Source organism: Meriones unguiculatus, chromosome X (genome assembly GCF_030254825.1).
Source record: "Meriones unguiculatus strain TT.TT164.6M chromosome X, Bangor_MerUng_6.1, whole genome shotgun sequence".
NCBI lineage: Eukaryota > Metazoa > Chordata > Mammalia > Rodentia > Muridae > Meriones > Meriones unguiculatus.
Genome location: NC_083369.1, coordinates 70,760,173 through 70,782,981, shown reverse-complemented (window position 1 = coordinate 70,782,981; position 22,809 = coordinate 70,760,173). Strand labels below are relative to the sequence as shown.

General features: G+C 34.6%; 1 protein-coding gene across 3 annotated transcripts in view; it reads right to left on the bottom strand.

The window, feature by feature from the left end:
• Htr2c (5-hydroxytryptamine receptor 2C) overlaps positions 1-21,899 on the bottom strand; it is a 377,148-nt gene extending 355,249 nt beyond the window's left edge. For all 3 annotated transcript variants that reach the window (XM_060374493.1, XM_060374494.1, XM_060374495.1), the window contains exons 1-2: positions 21,309-21,899; positions 1,910-1,967 (exon numbers count right to left, since the gene is read on the bottom strand). The gene's annotated coding sequence lies outside the window, so the exon portion shown is untranslated. The remainder of the gene's footprint in view (positions 1-1,909; positions 1,968-21,308) is intronic.
• Between the last annotated feature and the right edge of the window lie 910 nt (positions 21,900-22,809).

Genomic DNA, 22,809 nt, shown 5'->3' with positions numbered 1-22,809 from the left:
ACAGGCTGGGGAGAGAAACTGGAAACAGTCACTGTGAGGTTGTAGATACTTGGCATATAGAAGTAGAGAGAAGATGGCTTACCAAAGGAAGAATAATACTACTAAAATGGTGATAGCAAAGTTGGAATTGACTGACATAACACTGTGGTAAGACTGATCTTAGTCATTATCATTGGACGGTGCTTATAATCCTGGTCATCAGCATGACATGATGATCTTGTGTGAATACTGTATAAACTAACCTGTACATCAATGTTAACCTATTCCATCAACACAATGAAAACATCTGCAGTACACTTCAATCTTCATAGACTTACAGTGAGATTCTTCTGCTGAAGCACTTCACAATTTTATACTTTATACGCTTTGATTTTCCCCTAAGGATTCATATTTGCAGTACATGGAAAACCAGTGAGAGAGTAATAGAAGCCTTTTAATACATATTAAATACAGAAAGTCCAATGCTTGCCATAACATTAAAGGAGAATATCCTTAATCACCTGGCAGAACACTTTGAGGCTGGTTGTTTTGACTATTGGTTAGATTTCAATGTAACTATTTTTTATATATCTGCCTTGTTGGAAAAATTCACTAATTTTTTCTTTCTTTAATTTCTTTATCATTACTTATGTGTGTAGCAGACATTACCAACCTTATTTCCTTCTTAATATCTGTTGAAATTTGATAGACTTACATTTTTTTGCACTGGTTAATTTTTTATATAGTTATATATTAGCATGCTACTAAAAGTACACATTGAAATACTCCTATAGCAAAGAATTAGTTTCTCCAATCATCAATTCTTACTCCAGAAATATAACTATAAATTCATTTTGTGATATTAACTATATAAATATGACCGTGAGAACAGTGAGAAAGTTAACTGAGAATTCCCTGGGCAGTTCTCTCATGTCACATTGCTTAACCTGTAATCTATTTATTAAGTCACATAATTAGAGAATATAGATTTGCCCATTCTCTGATTCTCCCTCCATCTCTTCCTTCTTCTAATTTTTGTTTTCTTTCTTTCTTTCTTTCTTTCTTTCTTTCTTTCTTTCTTTCTTTCTTTCTTTCTCTCTCTCTCTCTCTCTCTCTCTCTCTTTCTTTCTTTCTTTCTTTCTCTTTCTCTCTCTCTCTCTCTCGAGATAAAGTTTCTCTCTGCAGCCCTAGATCTCAATCTGTAAACCAGGTTGACCTTGAACTCAGAAATTCACCTGTCTCTGCCTCCTGAGTGCTAGGATTAAAGGCATGTGCCACTTTAGCCAGCTTCCATTCTCAGCTTCTCATCTTTTATGAAAGTTTGTCTTTACTTTTGAGAATTTGTGACTGATAACAAAGGTTCTTAATTTCTTTATACTTGTCCTGAGAAATTGAATAACAACAACAATAAAAATTCTTTTTTTTTTTTTTTTGATACTGGGGATGGCACCCAGATCTTTCCACTTGCTGGTCAAGTGCTCTACCACTGACATACATGCCCAGCCTCATCTATGATGAATATTTAAAGAGCTTTTCTTTCTAAAATTTACCATCAGGAAATGATAAGTAGATTTTCTAATTCCAAATCACTGTTACAAGTTTGTCCCTAAGAACATAGATTTCTCCCTTGACCATATTTTCTCACTATATAATCTTATTTTATATTTTCTTACAACAAAGTTGAGATAATGGTTTGCAACTTGGCAAGGGTGTCTACATTACACTTAATTTGGTAAAACAATTTTAATGTTTAAGGTTGTAGTAAAATGTTTTAAAATAATTTTTTTCCATATATGGTAAGCCATTAATGGCATATGTGTTAGCAGTTTGGGTACATGCTTAAGTTTTCAAAATAATTGTAATCACTTATATAATAGTTAAACATTAATTCAAAATAAGAATCCCAGGGCATGCTTAAGAGTATACTTACAATTAATTTGGAAAGATGGTGTTCATTGGCCTATGCTTGCAGGTTTTAGTTGACAACCCTAAAAGTAAAGATGATGAAATATTATAAGCATAATTCTATAAATAAGGTTTTATAATCAAGGTATCTAAGCTATTTTCTGGGGTAAAACATGGCTGAATTGTAGTGGGGATACTATGACTAACTCCACATTACAATCTTAGTCTCATAGTTTCAAAAATAAAGTATCAGTACAATAAGTGTACCATTGTTTGTCATTTGCTAAAAAAGAAATCATATGTCAATTTATTATTCTAAATGAATCAGCAAAGTTCTACACTAGATGTTAAGTTGAACCTCTATTTCACATAAGACAGTTTTTAGAACTGTAGTTAGATGGTATCCCATCCAGAGGTCCCAAGACAATATTGAACTCTGGGAAGAAAAATAGCACTTGACAATCATCATTTTAATGTCAGTTATCATAACAGTATCAATTCTGTAACTATTTTGGAATTCAAAAACAAGGTCAAGACACACATTAGCTACAATTTTGTAGTAGTACAAATTTTTAATAATGTTAGTTTTTTATTTTAAATAGGAAAGGATTCCCCAAACACTAAAAACATGACCAATGTGTTTCAAATACAGGTATCTTGTTAAAAATACAGTTAATACTTTTGCTGAGTCAATTAAAATGAAGTGAAATTAACAGCATTAGAATTATCAAAAATATATAGAAAGCATTATTCTATAATTTAGATTATTAAAATAGTTAACTCACATACCTAGTGACATAGTTGACATGAATAACCCAATATAAAAATATGTATTTATTGAATTTTGTTGTCACAATTTGAATAATTTAATTTTATTATATTTCATATTATCCAAGATAGAATGTTTTATACCGATAACTTACTTTACTGTGGATTCCTTAGGACAGGAAAATAAGATATATTTGAATTCAAATAAGAGAGAAACATCGTGGATTAAAAAAAACTTTTATTTAAATTATATTTTAAAATACATTTAATATTTATAAATCTGCACAAGAACCTTTTATCACTTTCAACAGTTAGTACAAAGGTTTATTGCAATGACTGTGAGACTAAATGTTCAATATTAATATTTTGTTATATGGAAATGTAAAAATGCTTATAATAAATAAATGAGTTTCCTTAATGGAAAGCTGCATAAATCTTGTTCTCTCTACCACATTTCAGGAGGCAGAGATGCAAAATGACTAGTCATTTTCAATTACTAGTAAGAGTCTATGCTGAGTGAAGAAGCATTTGACAATGCTGATATTGATTTACATGATACAAACTATAGATTGCATTTCAACAAAGCACCTCAGCTCACTACACTGTAGTAAGCTACTCTTACCCACTGAGGCTCCCATTTAAATTAATTTTACATAATTATACAATACACTTGGAGGGAACAAATTTGTTGTGGTCTTAGAAATGCTGCATATCTAATTGCAGCCTCTAGTGGTCTACTGCAGTCAGAAAAATGTGCTGTGATGTAATTGTTAGGATTTGCCTATTTCAGGTTTTCCCTCACATGAGGAGATTGAGATATCTTATAATGAAGCATTTCTGTTCCTCATGAAAAAAAAAAAATTCTAATTTGGAAGTTTTTAAAAGAATGAGTTCTCTAAAACTTAACAAGTAAAAATATTATTTCTGATGTGTCTGATACTTTAGAGTAGATTTTTAAATGTTAATTCTGAGAGAGAGAGAGAGCGAGAGAGAGAGAGAGAGAGAGAAAGAGAGAGAGAGAGAGAGAACTTCCTTCACTAAAAAGGACCTTTTTCCTGAGGGTGTTCTAACCCAACCGTAACATTTTCGTTGTCTTTTCTTTGTTGTTGTTTAGAATCATGTAGCCCAGGCTGGCTTCAAATTTATGAAAAATTTTACATATCTCTCTTCTATTACATACCCAACTATGCTTTCTGACTCACAGCTCACAGCCTTTTATGGTAATATTTTTATCTATAACGTATTTTTTTTACCGTCAGCTAGTTATGAATTTTAGTTATCTTTTATGATGGATATATTTTCAATTCAAATCTTTGATCTCTCCTTACTGAACTATTACAATTTTAAATTCCCACAATAAATTTGATTTCCCTTTTTCTGTGGAGAAGTGATTCAAGATAGCAAAACTGCCTTGTGCACAACTTTGTGCTATATATTAATACAAATACACGTTTTAAAGCACTCGCTTTAAAGTTCCCCAAGTATGATATTATTACTTTTGACATGACTTATAATTGATTTATAAAGTGACATTAAGGACAATTCTGTGATTATTTAGGAGATTTAAATCAATCTTGGACACAAATTGCTGCTATTTTGTTCCTAGCCTACACTAATAATACTGTTACAAAAGTGTAATTTGAATTAATAATTGTCTATTAAAACTCTAAAAAGGCAGTGAAGACTAAACAGGAGAAGTTCCAGCTGAAATAATAGTGTAAAAGTAGGTTTTTCAAGTGTAGTACATACCAAAAACATACCTTCCTTAAGCTCAATCATCATTATAATGCCAATATTGAGGCCTGAGCCAGTGGATACAAGCATCAACAATGAACTGAATGTACTTCTCTGCATATTCACAGATTACCATATTCATTTAAAAGGAAGGGGATTTTCTTCATTTAGGATTAAAGCAAGACCACAGATACACTGCAGGTTTCCTTTCCCTGCTTACTTTGGTTTTCAAGGAATCTTTCTTCTTTTAGAGAAGTGCAATATATATGTGATAAAAATGTGCTCATTTAAAAAGTAGTTTAGTCAGTTTTGTTTGCACTTGTGTTGGCTAGTTAGTTCATTTTTTTTCTTAACTTTCACTTCAAGTTACCATGCAGTCTTTAACACTTCCTGATATCAGATCATATCTTGATCTCATATTTTCTTACTGTATCATTCATTGTCAAGAGAGCAGTAGAAGACTGTCAGTGATACTTGCAACAATAGTCAAAAGCTTAATAGGACATATGATAAACCAAATAAAATTTATTTGCTGGTTTATTTGTTGTTAGTATTTAAATTTCATCATCATAGTCAATATCATCATCATTATTAGCATATCATTATCATCATTATTAGCATATCATTATCACCATCATTGTTATCAACATATCATCATCATCATTTGTGTGTGTGTGATATGTATATGTGTTGGGAGGAATGTGCCACAGTGCACATTTGGAGGAGTTGTTTCTCTCATTCCACCAAGAAATCAGGAAACAAATTCAGGCCATTAAAGTTGTATAATCAAATGGATGCTCTTGAACTCTGGTCCTCATACTTGTATAACAAGTTCTTTACCTCTGGGCCAACATCATCCCAGAGTTAAACAGGTACGTCTACTTAAAGCTGCTTTTGTTAAAAAAAGAATTGATTATTCCATGGGGTCCACAAGATATTAGAAGGCAGAATAAAAGTCTCTTATTTATATTGTCACTTTGCCTATGTGTCCTTTACTTTGGCAGAAGACACATAGATAAGACATTGTCTTAACACTGTTGCCACCTTTCATTCAACGAAGAATAAAACCTTAGATGACAGACCTCTGCCTAATGTATCACATCTTGCACAAGTTTTTCCATCCTTATGCTATTAGCAAATAGTCCTTTCTTCACTTTTAAAAGTGAACTGAGATCTTTGAGTATCCACACATTCCTGATTTGGAGAAGCTGCCATATAATGTCTATCTCCTGACTTGTGTTCCAACACAGTCCCAGAAAACAATGGTAAGCCTGAGTAGATACTGTATTCAGAGTACATTTGTGCATAAGTATTTGGAACATTTTTAAACTGGTAAGCTGTTTGTTAGTCAAGGTGCCATGGAAAACTTGTGCAAAGCCTTTGTAGACATAGATGAGTTTGAATCCTGACTCAGCTCCTTATTACCCTCTCCCTATTTCTACTGCTTGGTTTTTCTGTTTCTTTGGGCTTTTTCCTCAACATTTTGGGCTTCCTTGCTTTTTTTTTTTCTAATGCTTTTCTGCCAAGTGGCTGTTTGTTGTAGGTCTGATGTGCATATCAGCCTACAGGTCCTGGTCTTTTTTCCTTTGCTCCTTTTTTCTCTTCCTTTGGACAGCTGTGTGCTTTTACAGCTTGGAATTTTTCTTTTAAACTCTAATAACACTTTCCTTTGTGCTTCCATTTGAATCCATTCTTAAATCGTTTTATTAATGAGACTAAGAACACCCAAAGGAGACTTGATTTCCCCTGTACTAATATGAAGATACACAACAGTATGTTTTGAAATAGTTTCAAACCCATCCCTATATGAAAAGCACACATGCAAATAAATGAGAAAATAAACATAGAAGGAAACAGTTTTAATCTTACAAAACATTTTTTTTTACCTGAGCTCATTGATTGTTCATGTTGTGATTGCATATTTCACAAACTCTTTTGCTCATAGTAATTGTTTTTAAAATGACATGAAGGTCACTGGTTTGTTTCCTTATGAAAATGACTTAATGGATTAAAGATGGACTTCTGTAGCTAGTGACTCATGCTTGCATTTGTACATTTTTAAAAGATGTAATTTATAGTGTAAGCATACAGCCTTAAGTTGTTTCAGATTTCACTTGCTTAAATTAAGAAATAAAGCTAACATTAACAAGTGTATTTGGGCAAATGTCCTGTCACTCATCTAATATAAACATCAAAAATTATTCGGCTATTCCTTCTGTTGTGAAGATGAACACATATAATATATAACACAAACAGAAGTGTATCTTTTATGTTTATATCCATAATAAAAAGCCATACTTTTCAAGATATTCACATATTTGTGTTAAGTTCTAATTTTTAAAGCCAAGAATGCAAATGTATTTTCTGTTCATTCTGAGTTTATTAAGCATGATGCAATTCTCAAGGACAGTATGATGTAGTCAAAATTTTAAAAGCTTTCATTTATTATGCCACACAACCTTCTAAAGACAATGCAGTATGGAGAAAAAGAACCTGCATTCAGAGTTACAAGACTAAAATTCTTTCTATGGCATCACCACTAATAAATGGTAACTATTCATGCTACTAAAATTTTGTCAAGAATCCTCTCTTAACCATACATTAGGCATCTTTAAGACATAATTAGTAATGGGCTAGAGGATGTCTCAGAGACTCAGGTGCGTATAGTACAGGCCAACCAACATGAGCCCAGTCCCTGAAAACCACATATAGGTTGAAGGAGAGAATTGATGGATGCTTGGACCCAGAAATCTCTCTCCTTCCCAGCCAAAAGAATAATAATTGCTCTTTCAGTTTTCAAAAACCCATAAAAATATGAAATCACTCATAAGTATGAGAATACTTTAATTCTATTTTTTAAAGAATGTTTAGTATTTCTGCATGGGTTACTTTCACACAATAATCTATACCTTGAAAATTATAAATTGTTTTGTTAATAATTTTAAAAATAATCTAATAATATTATATAGCCTTTTGGTATCGAGATCTAACAGTTATATTATAATCAAACAGCTGACTATCATAGTCAAATGAACAGGTTATTATTTGCTCACATGTTATAGAAGGGAGGAGCAGTCCTGTTAGGCCACAGAGGAGGGCTTTGCAGCCAGTCCTGAAGATACCTGATAAAACAGGATCAGAGGAATGGGGAGGAGGTCCCCCCTATCAGTGGACTTGGAAAGGGGCACGGTGGAGATGAGGGAGGGAGGGAGGGACTGGGAGGGAATGAGGGATCGGGACACGGCTGGGATACAGAGTTAATAAAATGTAACTGATAAAAAAATAAAAAATAAAAAAAAGAAATAATTCAAATATCTAAGGATTTTCTAATGAATATTCTTCATAATTCTTATCTATTGGAACCTTACTCTTTCTACTTGTACTACTTTAGTAGCTTAAACTGTTCTCAATTCCTTTTGATCATATGATACTGAATAATCAATGAGTTCATGTTCATGGAGCGTTGTTCCTTTGTCTTCTTAGTAATTTTACAAGTGTTTTCTCTGTATGAGTATCTCTTATTAAAGAGTAGATTAATTATTAAAGAGTATTTTAATTATTATGTGTTTATATATGGTAATGTAAATGATACCTGAGAAACTATTCAAATTGATATTTTTTTTGAACTTCAAAACAATATCACTATTTTCAAACCATGCAGTATCTGTTCTCTGAACTTTCTCTAAATTGCACAGTGACATTTTCTTGTTATATTTTCATGTAGAGTTTATGTACTGAACCTCCAGTTACTGACCCAACTCTAACCCCTCAATATTAGAACAGGGTATCGATTCTGTTTCTGGAAAAATGTAAACAGCTCTGTCAGATGTCTTGTAGAGACTAAAACCTTAACCAAACAAAACCTTAACAACCAGTGAATAATAGTAATACAGAAAGCTTGGAAATAATAGAGAACTCCATTTGAATATATATGATTGTTAAATATTTCCCCCAGTCTTTGAACATTGGACTTCAGTTCTTTTCCATCTACAAACTTCTCTTCCTTGCCAAGTATTAAAATTCAGTGAAGTCAGCACAGCATAAATTGCTCCACATAGTTTTTGCCTGCTGGGATGACCTGTCTTCAGAGATATAATATCTGATTTTTATCTACCCAAGGAACATTTTATTGAAGATGTAAACCATTGTTTTAAGTATGTCAGAGACAAGGCCAATGTTCCCTCATTAGCTGGTTCATACTGTCCTTTTTCTAAAGTTGTGCAACATGAATATCTATAGATTTTCAAAATGTTGCCCTTCTGTCCTCTGTGTCAGTCCAAGCCCCAGTGAACCTCACACTCCAAGTCATCTCCTATTTTTCTAATGAAATTGTCTTACTTGGTACTCTTTCCTAATTGCATCCAAGACATCTATATAGTACTTCTTTACAAAATGTCTTGCTTTTCGTTGCACACAAATATAATTTATGGTAGGGATTTTAACACAGAGGAAATGGACATCAAATCCTGGTTTGACAGTTCTATGACTCTAAGAACAGGTGTGATATTTTCTGTCATGCTTTTATGACCCAAGGTACAATCAGGCTTCAAAAAAATATGTCTCCATTAATGGTGATGGAAATATGCACTATTCCAAAAACAGTTTAAGAAAAGGCCTGAGTGCCAACGATCAAGGTCTGTCTGAGTACAGAAAGCTGAATGATTACTTGAAATTATTTTGCATGACCACAAATAGTACAGCTTTACATTCACTAGAAAAATGTGAAGACATTTGGATAGTGTTTTCATAGGAATACAATTAGAAATTTAAAAAGAGCCCTGATAAGAGTCATGCACAAACTCTATATGGTCTTCCCTTCTCTTCTTCCTAGTGCTTAAAGTCACCACCCTAAAGATTCAAAGGCACTCTGAATACAAAAACAAAAATCAAATATTCCCCAGTAGACAAAACTTTTTAACACAGGAGTCAAGAAGGTTCATACAGGATGGGATAATGCTTTCTAGTTGAACAGGTGACTTCTTTGTCCTTTGAAGCCTTTATATACTAACATTCTATGTGTCCCATTAAATCTAAGAATATCTTTAATTTCTAGTCATGAAGTTAAATCTTAGCTTGGAAGTTGGCAACAATTATATTAAACAAAATATTAATGAATTCCCATTGAGAATTCTCCAATGAAAAGTCATTTTGAAATAAATATTCTATTATTTTAAATTTTAATAGTTTTCACTGGAAAGAAAGAAAGTTTTACCTTTATTATGTAACATTATGGATATTATTATATCATTCTATAATAATGCCAAAATGATCTTGTAATATATTGAATGTTCAGACTGTCTCTGAACATCACAGTAAATATGAACAGGGTAGGGCTAATAGTTATAAAAAAGTATAAGTTGAAACAGTTTTGGAAAATTAGAAAAGAAAACAAACCAAGCTAATTGACTTTCAATTGGCTAAAGTACAATAGGATGCCTGGCATTCCAATTTATTCTACAGAAAGTGATTTAGATTTTATTAGGGTTTACATCAAAGATATATTCCTCATCAATCAGTTATGTTTATATAACCTTTGACCATATTTAAATGAATGTCTACTCTTCTACAGAAATGCAAACATTTATAATTTATTTTAGTCATTCAAGAGTAAGTTCTGCGCTGTTTGGTTCCATCCCTGTCTCTGTCTCTCTCACACTAGCACACATGAATGCACATACACACACACTTATCTATATAACTTTTGTTTTAATGATATGGGAAATGAAATTCAGAGCTTCACATATGTTAAGCAAACACTGTACCACCAAGAACACACCAACCCCTTCAGTTTCTTAACTGTCATTTAATTATCCACACCAAAATTTCTGTGAAGCCATCCATAACATAGAAGGCCTGGAGTATACTGAAGTACTATGCGGTCTTGAGTGAGAAAGCATGGCGTTGTTTCAATCTAATTATTCAGTTAAGTGTGTGATCATGAATAAACTATTTAAAGTTATTTACTATTAGGTGTCTCATTTGCATAACTTGAGGCTACAATATGGGTCGTAATTAATTTGTAGTTAAGCTTAAAATCAAATAAGAGAATATTCAGAAATGTTATTACTATGTCAAAATTTGACCTACCACTAGTAATCATGTTCTGTGATAATATTTTAAATACTTTCAGCATTGTATTGCTTTTGTTAGAAAACAATTTAGATGAAGCGGGGGGTGGAGTGCAGGATAGAATATAAAGATAGCTGTTTGGCTGAAATATAACCCTATAATAGAATCTTTAAAATGCATTAAAAGAAAATATTTTAAAAAACGGCTGGGTATGGTGATGCACATGCACAGTCCCAAAATTCTGTAACCCATGCTAGGAAGACACAAACTTGAGGCCAGCATGATCTACATTATAATAGCTAGGGCTTTAAAACAAAGTCATGCCTCTAAAAACAAAATTGTATGTGTATATGTATATATGATAACTAACATAAACTAAATATAAAATAGGAAGAATATCATAAATGTACTTGTTAGGTAACATAGAACAAGAAGGAGAAATGGGAAATAGCTCTAACTCATAACAATGAATTCCCTGTGTTAACACCTGGCAATATGAATCCCTGATATTTTGTTGTTGTTATGAATAACTTTTGCAAAGAATTTGGTTCATTTAACTTTTACTTTTTGGACTTCTGTGTATTTATAAGATATTTCCAAATTAAAAAAAAAAAGAAGTTTTTTAAATCTTTATTTTATTCTCTAAGGTATCTTCATGTTATATAAATAATTAAACATAGCTGCTCTGTGTATGTGTGTGCGTGAGAGCTTGTGTGTGTGTGTATGTGTGTGTGTTCAAAACAGAGTTTTGTGAAGCCTAGGCTATTGAACATCCTGTGTAGTCATGGATGACCATGGATATTTTATCCTCTTTTCTCCTCTTTTCAAATCCTGGGACTATACAAAGAGGTCATCACAGCCAGTCATGAATATTTGGTTAAAAATTCAACTAAAGAAAAGCAATCAATAATAACTATTTCTTAAATAACATTTATATAGCATAAGGAAGTTGATAAAGTTTAACTTTATGGGGTTTGACATCATTAAATAACTCTTTTGTAAATTTTGGAGTTGTACTACCATATGATTTTGATTACTAGCCATAATTATGTTAGTTTTGTTCCTGATTGTAAGAATTTCTTAAGTCCACTCCAAACAATAAAAGAAAAACAAGAGGCATTTCCAGTTAGTTACCCGGAAGAGATGAATCATTTCAAATACAGGGCAGTGGAGTGAATGGGAAAATGACAGGTTTAAGACTAGGACGACTGGCTTTTGCTTGTGTAACAATTTCTTGTTTGGCTGAAAAATCGTAGCTATTATTTTCAAAGATTAAAAAAATCTACTATTATTATTTGAATTATTTAAATCTGCATTACTATTTGAAGTTAGTTTTCAGAACTAAAAAATATTTGAACGTTTTTTTTTTAAGTTTATAGTATTAAACTGCCCAGTTCTATTTTTTCTTCCAGTGCTGAGGACTGAACTAAAGACCTTCCTGTATGCTAGGTAAGTGCTCTACTGAGCTGGGTAGAATTTCCTCTTTGAACAACAAAGGATACAGTGGTACATAAAATACCATGAGTTTCAGTATAGCATGAAACTCATGCTATTTAACTCTAACTTTGCAGCATAAAAACTTTTCCATAGTTCCTTTATTTTTATGTATTAATTATTCAGCAAAACCATATTGAAGTAAGCAATGATATATAATGTCCTCTGCATATGAACATGGATAAAATATAATCTTTACTTATGAATATATAACTTGATAAAATATATATTAAAGGTAAAATCTCAAGTTAAAATCCAAGATAATGTTTATAAGATCCTTAATATCTTATTTGTGACTGACAATTAAGAATCATTGACATGTGAAGTATTAAGATAAAAGTGATGAGCAAAAGTTAAATATAATACCATATGCTCAGTGCCAAGTAATGAGTACAATATCTATTTATTTAAAATTAAAACTGTTTTCATGCTTTGTACCATTTCCTTCATCTGTTTGATGTCCCTCAGTGGAGGAATGGATACAGAAATTGTGGTGCATTTACACAGTGGAATAGTGCTCAGCAATTAAAAACAACAATTTGCAGGCAAATGGTGGGATCTAGAAAAGATCACGCTGAGTGAGGTATCCCAGAAACAGAAAGACACACATGGTATATACTCACTTAAAAGTGGATACTAGATATATAATATAGGATAAACCTACAAAAATATGAACACCTAAAGAAGGAGAGCTAAAAGGAGGACCCTGGGTAAGATAATCAAACCTCACTCAGAAAAGCAAACGGGATGGGCATCAGAAGAGGGAGAAAACAGGAAACAAGACAGAAGCCTTCCACGGAAGGCCTTTGAATGGCTCTAACCAGCATTGTATAAAAGTAGATAATGAGACTTATAACCAAACTTTGGGCAGAGTGCAGGGAATCTTAGGAAAGAATGGGGAGATAGCATGACCTGGAGAGGAAAAGAGCTCCACAAGGAGAGCAGCAGAACCAAAATATCTTGGCACAGGGATCTTTTCTGAGACTGATACTCCAACCAACTACCATTCATGGATATAACCTAGAACCCCTGCTCAGATGTTGCCCATGGCAGCTCAGTATCCAACTGGGTACCCTAGTAATAGGAATAGGAACTGTCTCTCATTTGAACTAGGTGGCTAGCACTTTGACTGCCTTCCCTGGATGGGAGAGCAGCCTTGCAAGGCCACAGAGGATGACAATGAAGCCAGTTTGGATGAGATCGAATAAGCTAGGGTCAGATGAAAGGGGAGGAAGACCTCCCCTATCTGTGGACTTGGAGAAGGATATATAAGGAGAGAAAGGAGGAAGGGTAGGATTGGGAAAGGAGGAGGGAGGGTCTACAGCTGGGATACAATGGCTGGCTCTTTGACCTTCCCTCCCCCACCTGAGGGAGGAGCAGCCCTGCTAGGCCACAGAGGAGGACTTTGCAGCCAGGCCTGAAGATAACTGATAAGCTAGGGTCAGATGAAAGGAGAGGAAGTCCTCCTGTATCAGTGGACTTGGAAAGGGGTAGGGAGACAATGAGGGAGGGAAGTTGGGATTGGGAGGAAATGAGGGAGTGGGATACAGCTGGGATACAATGTTAATAAACTGTAACTAATATTAAAAAATAAAATTAATAAAAGAAAATTATCTATAGAAACAAAGTGAATAAACTGTAATTAATATAAAAAATAAAAAGATTAAATTAAAAAGGAATTTTAATGATTTTTGTCTATGAGATTAGATAATCTTTTACTGTGATCAGTGATTTTTTTCTATAGTGTATGTATAAAATCATAAAATATTTGCATTTTATGCATTATTTCTTATTTTATTTGTGTTTGTTGTACATTCTATGTACTTCATAATAACTTGATTTATCACACAGGCTGGGCTTGAACTCACTACTCTCCAGCATCAACCTTGTGAGTACTCAGTTTTCAGGCATACCTGGCATGCTTGGCTTTACAGTCAGTAAAATACTTTTTTTTTTCCTTTACTTCTTGTAACAAAACTGTTCATTTCCCCCTAAACTAAGCATGAGAATCAATCTGCTGCCCTTTCCTGAAGATCTACCTTATCAGAAGCTCATTACTTTCTAACTGACCTGGAATTTGCTGTATTTATTCTTTGCATTTCACAACTACATTGCCATTTTCTTGCCATTAACCCTGTAAATACTCTCCATTGCTTATATATTATGTTCAAAGTGAAGTATATGTTCAACTGAAGTATGAGGTGGAGAGTTTTTACTGCAGTGATAGTTAAAGAACTAGAAATTAGTCTATAATCAGTATGAAAATAAAAAAATGGTACTTTGAAGAAAATGGGTCAGTCACATTTTTCTCTCATTTGTTTTGTGAGGGTGGGGAGAATAGAAGAAAGAGAAATGAATATTTTGCATTATATAGCTTGCAAAATTATATTAGTTTATGGAATAGCCTTTTCTGAATACCAGTTTCTTTTGGAAAGTTTTATATAATGTGCATGTTAGCTTCTATCAACCGTGTAAAAGAGAATTGGAGATATACTAAGCCCTTAAAATAACACTCAAAATTTCATAATCTTTATGTGTTTTCATCTTATAGTTGACTAATTTGGAATATATACTTGATTAATATAGACAGTTCATTTTAGAGTTGATTAAATAAATTTAGAAAATTACCTGAGGTTCTGTAATAGACATATTTTAAAAATTGAGGTAAATGCCCAATAAACGGAAAGAAATAATCATCCCACTTAATGAATCTACTATATTTGTTACTTAAATAGATTTGGATGAGTAAGAATCATGGTATCAATGACTATGATTATTGCATAATTATATATAATGTATAATATAACTATATTATGTATTGTCATTTCTGACATTTGTCATGATTTTAAAGTAGATATATAATGAAAGGATAAAGAAATAAGTCTGTCAATAAATCTATTTACTTTTGCTCCCTTAAACTATAGGTTTAAAAATATTGTTAGGAAGGTGTCAGATCATTTGTATTTACTTCACACAAGAATAGAAGCATCAAATTTTGCCTGAAGCTTCTTTAGATCATATGTGAACATGTAATGTATGGGCCTAGTAAATATCCAGGAGTCAGTGGCTAATACAAAAAGAATAGAATGATAACCAGCATGCCATAAATCACAAAGATAACTTTTAGTATTTAAAAATACAAACCCTAGCACATTTGTGATCTTCACCTTGTAAGCAAGTTAAGAAGAGTAACTTTTGATATTTTACAATTAGAAAAAAGAAACAGTCTCATCCATCAACCCACATCACAAAAAGAATGTGGTTTGTTGACTCAAATGGCAAAATTTTAAATAATAGCAAAGTTATGGAATACAGCTACAATGCAAAACTGATCTTAAACATTAGGGACATGGTTATTACCTAGAAAGTAGTCAACCAAATGATCAGACTTTCTCTTTTTCTCCTTCTCCCTCCCTCTCTTTTTCTTACTCCCCACTCTCACTCTTCCTCAGCCACACACATACATTATGTGTATGTTTCACTGAGAAATTAAAAATAAAACTGCACATTTTAGAACTAAACTTTAGCTCATCTAATATTAATGTTAGATTAATATTAATATAGTTAATATTTAATTATCCTAAATTATCTTCAGGGAGGTAGTTGTGTTAGATGCTTGTGTTCTAAGAATTACAAAACATTAAATTCCTACAATTTACATTATAATTAATCCAAATTTGGTAATTGATTACAGATTTTTGATAAGGGCTTTGCCATATGTAGCTGCACATTGGAAAGATCTTACTGCAGTAGGCAAGGCATGAGCAAGACCTGGAAAACCATATAGACTTGAGAAATTTTTGGTAGGGATATACAATATTTGTGTATTGTACATTTTCTAATATTTCTCCAATATTTCTAGAAGCCTTCTGCTATTCTTGTCATGAAAATCCAGGACTTCACTTTTCCCATTTGGATTGCAAGTACTCAGCTTTCAAAAAATGATTAAAATACTGTTGGTCTTTCTTTCTTTGACACAGAATACAAACCGTATATATAAATTTGCTGATCTTATTTCATTGTTCGTGTTACAATTCCTTTCTCCCTTGCCCCTTTTGAGATAGGGCCTTGCTATGTAGACTTCAAACCTAAAATCACTTTGCTCCTGAATGCTGACATTAAAAATCTGGTGCTTCAGAACCATCTTTCACTCAACTGTTTACCTCCCAGTTTGTCACCATGAATATTTCTAAATTCTTTGATCTGTTTTTTAAAAGTTGATAACTAAATCCAATGTTACATGCATATTTTTATTGCAGTGACATGTGTTAATGGTTTGTCAATACCTTTATATCTATATCCACCTGTTCAAAGCCTAGTCATTAAAGTATAAACAATGTCTAAACAGCAACAACAGAGGATACTGTGTAATAATATGATCACTAGACTCAAAACTGCTTGCTTTCAGGCATGAGTTTATTCATTAGAGTCGAGCAGATTATTTTACCTCTTTGTGTGCCTCAGCCAATATGCAAACTCTGGCTAATATTATTACGTTCTTATGGTATAGTTATACTTCAATGAGAACACATTTGTAAACCTCTTATACATGTGTTTTATGCAGCAATTTTCAATGAATAATGGCTACTACTATTATCATCATCCTTTATTATTTTCTTAAAAAGAATAATGACTTGCTAACTTGATCAAGTCATCTTGCTTTGATTGTAGGAAGCCAGCCATACTTGATAAACATTGAATGAGTCTTGATTCCTGAGCTATAATAGGAGATACATGAATTTAAAACAAATTTTTTAAAAAAGATGTGGACACAAGACATTTAGTTAAAGAATTTTACTATTGTCATTAAAGAAAAAAAATTCATTTCATGAAAATGAAATGACATGGCAACTAGAGCCATTTAATCTACTGATATTTTTGTCTGGACATTAAGTGACATGGCTTTATAATATTTAGTTGTTTTCAGTTTTTATACTACATGTTCCTGACAGCCTGTCATTACCGAATAATTCATCATGGAACACTCACCCTCCCTGCTGCCTTATCAGTCTAACTGCCTCATCTTCTGTAGAAGGCCAAAGGCACTATGCACATTCTTTCCCCTAAGGCTTGGCTAACTACCTACCACAATAATTTAGGTTACCTCCCAGAAGACTTCAATTCACTACTTTGATCAAAACTGTACTCCCTTTCTTATTCCCCAGAAAAAAGTCTCTACTTGTCACCCGGAGTAAGGAGACTGTTTAGAAACCTGAGCAGATGAAATGGCTGAACACCTATACAATTTCAGTGTTTCTCCATGTTCTCCCCGCCAAAAACAAAAACAAAAACAAAACAAAAAAAACAAACAAAAACAAAAACAAAAACAACTGATATTAGGATATTTGTATTTATGAACTTATAAGGATACACTTTTCTATGAAATTTCAGATAGCCACATGTGCCTTTTGTGTGGGGTAGTGGGGCTTTCAAAGCTTTCTGATTGCTATGAATATTGTTATGCTGCAGTAATACGCAATGATATTGCTGGCTCCTGAAGTTGATATTTATGGTTAAAACAACACACTACTGAAAGTAAAGAAGAATATTCCTGACACAAAATATTAAAATATTAAGTGATATAAAAGGCCATAAAAGCAGTTTGAGGACCAAAACTTTTTCTTAGGTATTCTCAAATTAGACTTTGCAACTCACCATCTACGAATCATGATAACCTTAATCATGATATTAATTGACAGCTAGATGTATACCTGTCATGTAACTTGCAAGTGTCTTTAGGGCAGTGTACAGGGCCCATTATTAACAACAGCTGGAAGGAGGACTCAGCAGAAAGGTAAAATACAGGTAGGTGCGGGGTAACAGGACACAACTCAACATTTCAGCTCTTGTGCATCTTATTTGAAATCCTCCTCATACTATTCCAATTGTGCATTAAATAATGATACACCTTAAATTCTTGGTTGGTTGCAATGTTGAGTGTGTAACATAGAGTTTACTAGAATGTTCTTCAGCTCTGTTTTCAGTATTTGAAGAAATCTTAAAATGTTTGATCAAAGGCAGTGACGGAGACTGAAAGGTTGTATATTCAATAGGGTGATGTCTGGTTATTTTCTTCAGAGATTCAACAGTACAATACTTAGGAAAAATATAATAGGTGTTTTACAATGATGACAAATTGTAATATTTTTAAAACATTAAAAAAAGTCAAAGTACATTATAATGTTTCACAATGATCAAGTAAGGTTAGTTTATTAGATGACTATATGTTATATTATTATGTGCTTTTTTATTACAATAATATCTTATTAACCCTAATATATAGTTTTCATAGTTGTTTCATAACTATCTTGTTAATAAAGCAATCAAGCATTAATTTTATTAGACATTAAGCTTTCAAGAATGCTCTGCTGAAATAATCTCAACACAAATATTGTATATCTTTATTTCTTGAAGGATTTCACTGCTATATAAGTGAAGTGGCAAGAGACACTTTAATGACACTAATGAAATAATCTGGAGACTAAGGAGCCATGAGGTTCTGGAAGTTAATTATTGTTTTGCAGCAGGGCTCAGCAAACTGCCACCTTCACTCTCAAGCTTTGAACAATTAAAGATACGTTGTGCTGGTTGCTGATAATCTCCACCCTTAATTCTGTCTGGTTTTGTGTTTCTTTTATTTGGAAACATATATGGCTTTTTTTTTTAAGAGAAAATGCAATGAAACGGTAAGATGCTGACGATTCATTTAAGTTAAGATTATTATTAAAGTTTAGGTATTTATGACCCAAAATTAAAAAATATTTTAAAATAGTTAAACTCCAAGCAATAGTGAAAACATTGCAAACCTAACAGAATTTTAGTGTTAATTTTTCAGAGGGAAAATCTACTGTCTTCTGTGAGCCACAGTGGGGATCGGTGCTCATATTTCTTAAATCCTGCGTGGATTAATGGAACATTGTCACCAAGTAAAATTAGGAAATTTTTTTTTGCAATGCTGGAGATTGAACCTAATGCTTTGTACATGCTGGACAAGTACTCTATTACAACCCAGGACTTTCTGTTTTTATTTCAGTTGCTAGAGAAATAGAAATGTTCTTCTCCTATAACCTTGTAAGCACTTAATGTTTGAGCATATCTTTGGAAATAAAGGTGAAATTGGTTGGTACGAATAACATTTGGTGTACAAAATTCTCCTATCCATAATGGTGCTATGAAGATATTATGACATAAGATATATATGCCAAAAAGATCAGTTATCACTCCTCTTTCCTGTGAATTCATACTGCACCAAAGCCTGTCATGTTATTACCTGAAAAAGTCATCACTGTCATCCATGACAATTCTGCATGGCAGGAGAAAAAAAACCAAATGACAACAGAGGAAGAGTTAACTGGCCTCCATCTGCTGTGCTAATAGAAAAATCCTGTCAGTGTTGACTTAAACACCCCAAATCCTACCTTGACATTGCAATCACAAGCTTTATTCAGCTTCCGACATTCAGGACTTGAGTTGGGCTTCCTGCTGTAGACGATAGGTGCTATAAGGAGAGAAATTATGTGCACATAGGAAATTTTTTTTTCATTTCTCCAAAGGACCAGAATAGCAAGCTTAGTGAATGAAAAACATAATTAAATAACTCCTCAACATATAGAAAAATATCCCCTAACTATTGGGGGAGGATAGTGTTTTGTAGATGATTCCCCAATAAAGAGGTGCCAAAAATTATACTCCTCTTAAAGGGAAGTGTGTGTGTGTGTGTGTGTGTGTGTGTGTGTGTGTGTGTGGTGTATGAGTGAGAGAGAAAAGGAAAAAAATATGCTACAAAAGAAATGAAATAATTTTCTGTAGGGCATGTTAATTGCTCTTTCTCATTTTCTGTCAATGCACAGTCAACTACAGGTGACAGTTTATATATTTTTCACTAATATTTTGGTTGTCAGAATGTATGATTTTAATATACATATATATGTATATATGCATATAGGTATATGTCATTTATATAAATTTCTTAATGAAAAATTCAAAGTAAGTCTTGATCCCACATCTTTTTTCACCAGTCTTTCATGTGAGGTCACTATTGTCTGCAATAAACTGGGAGTGCAGCTATTACTCACTGCGCAACATTTTCTCCCCTCTCCCTGCAATATTTTAGTTCAATCCCATTTCCCTCCTAATGGACGTTTTCCTTGCTTAGTCTATCTACAATATATATGGTAAGCGCATATACATTAAGGGAATCAGCTAAGCTTCCTTGGATGAGACTTAGACGGATAATTATTAATGAAGAACCTGCCAGGTACTGGCAGTGATTCTGAACTAAATTAAATATCCTCTAACTGCTGATTGTCGCCTGCTGTGTTTGTTGGAGGGAGGCTGTCACTTAAAATAAGGGGTCTCAAACACAGTGCAAAGTGTCACCTTAGTTGCCTGGTACCATCTAAAAGGAAGCAAGACGCAAAGGGCTCAGCGCAGAAAAGAAACAGACACACAGACATGTTTTGCAATGACGAACTTTATGTCGCACCAGGAACCTGCAACCTGTTCATGTTTATCAATTCCGTGGTATGCTGTTAACACTGCTTGTCAGGTTAAGCTGAGCAAGAAAAGCAGGATAAGAGGCAGCGTTGGAGACTTTTTCCCAGTCCTTTTCAAAATAGAAAACTGTCCCCAAATTACTTAGGTAAGCTAACCAAAAGGCTCGCTGGATACCCTTATACTATCCTCTTAAACTTATATGACCATCAGCAAAGCTGCTCAAATTCAGCCAGCAGCTGTTAGACCAAGACACAGGTCCGCAGTGTGTTATCTCCCAGTTATGTGGGTTCACTAAGACCCACCGAAAATGAGGATTGGTTTCAAGGAGAACATAGCAGAAATCATTTGCCGCTCCCCTCCCTAGCCCAAGTCCCGTTACTTTAAGCCCCGAGCCCCCTCCCGCTTGATCAGAGTCCTCTATCTTAATATGTTAAACAGTATTTATCCTCCCCTACTGGATTGCAGCTTCCTCAGCCCAACCCTTCGACGAGAGACCCTCGCATTCAGTTTTACTCCTCCTCCTTCCCACCCCTCCCCAGCCTCCTCCCTCTCCTTTACTTCTTGAGACCCCACCACAGCCTTACTCTCATAGCTTTCCCTGAGCGCGATGGTCTCTAGATCCTTGCCTCCCTTTAGCACCTACAATCTCCGGAGACTCTGGAGATTCTTTATTGTCTCCTTTCAGAGACTCCCACCCCAACTCTAGGCGATTTAAGCCTCCGAACCTCTCCAGTCCATTCTCCTGACCCAGTGAGGTCCTGCAGGCTGCAACCATCCTGGACTCGTCCGTGTACCTCTATCCCATCCTCCGCCCGAATCATTAGGGTCTCAGCTCGCAATGCTACCCGGGGACTCCAACTTACCATTAGCGTCCGGGAGGAAGACCAGGCAGGTAGCCGCGGCCACAGCTAGACAAGAAACGGACTCAGCTGCAATCGCCCAGCAGAGCCCTTGGCAGTCAGTGCGCTGCTCTGAGCTGCGCGCCGCAACCTCGAGTCCTCAGCAGATGGAAAGAAGGATGGAGGGAGCTTGGCGCGAAAGGCAGCGCCGGCAAGTCGACTTGCCCCCTCCCAACCCACCCCGGGCAAAGGTTTGGCTGGTATTGTTTTACTACCCTACTCTAGCATAGTAACTGACACCTCCAGCATCTCCGCGCCAATCGCTTCTTCTTTCTTCTTTGAAGGCCCCTAACTAACTACACTATTCTAAGCGGACGAAGACCATCACCAGAGCACCACGACGATCTCCGATCTCCACGACGCCAACGACAAAGGATGTGCAGAACGAAGGAAAGTTCATATGCAATAATAAGGTAAGGGATAGACAGGCCAAAGGAGCAATCAAGATTAACAATCTTGCTGCTCCAAGGGCTCAATCATTAAGATCAGTGCAGCCGAGGAAGCTTTCTCGGTGAGCATCAGAGCGCCTACCCAGAGCTGGTGAGGCTGCACTGGGCTCTTAGGCAAAACCAGGAATGAGGGGAGGAGCCACGAGGAGTCAAAAAGAGCCAATCAGTGCTCAGGGTTACACTGCTCCAGGCTTGTTTGGACCAGAATCTTAGTGCTTCTGGAATCTGCTGGCAGGGGACCATGAAACCTTGTGGCATAAGATGGGGAAGTAATTAACTTGATTCATAAGGCACAGGGACTAGGAAAAACTGAGGTATTCCATGGCACCAGTAGAGGATAGAGAAATTCTCAAGATTGGACCCTCAAAGATTCAAACTTTAAACATACTGCAGAGAGGGGAGGAGGGAGAAGGATAGAGGAAAAGAGAGACAGAGACACAGATAGAGATACAAAGAGACACACAGAGACAGACAGAAAGAGACATAGGGGAAGACAGAGATAAGCAGAGAGAAACAGAGACACAGAGATGGAGCAAGAGAGACAGAGAAAGAGACAGACACACACAGACAGATAAATAGAGATAGATAGATAGATAGATAGATAGATAGATAGATAGATAGATAGATAGATAGCTTTATTTCAGGGAACACAATTTCAAAGTCTTATAATTTCACTGGCTCTTCAAAGTACTTCCTAGGGTCTCCATTCTGATTCTTGCTCTTCCCTCCATCAGGATCAACTGACTCATTGACAAGATCAAACATTAAAGGACACTAGCTTGTTTGAAGCCCGGCTTCCTCACCCTTACCCTTACTCTTAAATTCAAAGGGAGAAAGCAAAACCCTTGGCTTTCAAGACCTAAGAAGACAGTTTTAAATTCCTTCTTGATGTCACTCCATACAGTCTGCTAAGAGCTTAGAAATAAACCTTGAATGTAGTTCATTCGGTTTCTACAGGAACTGAAAAATATTTCCAACAGAGTTTAGGAGGCACAGTTAGTTGCCCATCCTATGTA